This window comes from Lagopus leucura, unplaced genomic scaffold (assembly GCF_019238085.1).
Source record: "Lagopus leucura isolate 7727_CA_CO unplaced genomic scaffold, USGS_WTPT01 138-14_obj-0_obj, whole genome shotgun sequence".
Taxonomy (NCBI): Eukaryota; Metazoa; Chordata; class Aves; order Galliformes; family Phasianidae; genus Lagopus; species Lagopus leucura.
The window spans coordinates 1,401-3,014 of record NW_024968636.1 but is presented as its reverse complement, the minus strand read 5'-3'; the positions used below and the strand labels follow the sequence as shown (position 1 = coordinate 3,014).

Sequence of the window (1,614 nt, the reverse complement as noted above, 5' to 3'; positions counted from 1 at the left end):
ACCATTCGCTTGGTTGCTGTCTCACAGCCCAAGGATTAAAAAGAAGAGTGAGATCTGCAGGATATGGCCCTCTTATGATACTCACCCCCCTCCTGTATCACCAGGGCCTTCCTGCTTTTGCTCCTCACCTACCCTTATCTCTAGGGCTTCTCTGCCCATCCATGGAATCATAGAATCGTTAAGACTGGAAAAGATCTCTGAGATCCCCAAGTCCACCCCAACCCACCCCACCAGGCCCGCTGCCCACATCCCTCAGTGCCACATCTCTATGGCTCTGGAACACCTCCAGGGACGGTGACCCCAGCACCTCCATGGGCATTGCCACTCATTCATTCCTAATATCCAACTTGAACCTCCTCATGTGCAACCTGACGCCATTACCCCTCATCCTGTCACTGTCATGTGGGTGAAGAGGCCGACCTCCACCTCTCTACCGCCTCCTTTCTAGTTGTGGCCTCCTCTTCTCCAAACTGAACCATCCCAGTTCCTTCAGTCACTCCCTATAGACTTGTGCTCCAGACCCTTCCCAGCTCCATTGCCCTTCTCTGGACATGTTGCAGGACCGAGATGAAATTCCCCAATGGCAACAGTGGCAAATGAACTGAACGTAGGGTTGCTTTGCTGAGGTCCTTCTGTGGGGAGCCTTAACCCATTACCATTTTGATGATCTATGCAAGATGTGACAGGGCCAAGTCCCAGGCAGCACCACCTGAGAAGATTGAAGACCTTCCAGATCTTCACAGGAAGCACCAAGAGCATAGAGCTATCCTCTTCCAGAAACCCCAGCAGATGAAGAGGAGGAAAAACAGTCCCAGAAGGGAGATCTGTTGTCTACGTGCTGGTGCAGGGATCCCTGGTATCTCAACCCGCACAGAGGTGTCCCGTGTCTCACCCTGCTCATGGAATCATGGAACCACAGAATCATTTGAGTTGGAAGGTTAGAGGCCATTTGGTCCAACTCCCCAGCAGTGAACACAGATACCTACAGTTCCATCAGTTGCTCAGAATCTGACCATGAATGGTCCAAGGATGGGTCTTCCACTACATCAACCACATCCACTACAGGAGCAGGAGCAGACCTGGCTTAAATAGGTTGGAAGGATGGACATGGACACGTCCTTCCCATCAAGCTCTCCCTTGACACTCTGCATTACAACAGCCACAGACCTGACCACGTCATCACTCCCACTCAGCAAAGTCACCGGACAGGGTTGGGTGGGATCCCACCAAAATGGGTTGGGTGAGGTTTGCTGGGAGATACAGGAAGTCGGTTCAGCCAATTCCACGTGAGCCCGTGAGTAGTGTTGGCCAATGAAACCGTGCGTGCTTCATCTTTTAGGAATGTTGCTGCACTCACCGTTGTCAAATGAAGTTTTTCACCAAAATGTGTTGTCAGCTGTGTCTGGAGCTCCTTCTGGGACATTTCTCCTCATGTTGATGGCAGTGACCTTTGGGGGAACAGCTTCTCCTACATTGGGGAGGAAGAAGCGTGGATGGCAAAGACCAGGCCTCCACGTGAGGGGTGGGCTCTGCATCCCAAAAAGCCCAGGGACCTCCTGGGAGCTCACCTAACCCTAACCCTAACCCTAACCCTAACCCTAACCCTAACCCTAA

At 52.1% G+C, this 1,614-nt stretch overlaps 1 long non-coding RNA gene across 1 annotated transcript in view; it reads right to left on the bottom strand.

Annotated features, from left to right (window-relative positions):
- Nucleotides 1-1,288: 1,288 nt before the first annotated feature.
- The window catches only part of LOC122193758, a 1,428-nt gene continuing 1,102 nt past the window's right edge, over nucleotides 1,289-1,614 (bottom strand). The window contains exon 3 of the long non-coding RNA XR_006182967.1: nucleotides 1,289-1,468. This is a non-coding gene — a long non-coding RNA (uncharacterized LOC122193758). The remainder of the gene's footprint in view (nucleotides 1,469-1,614) is intronic.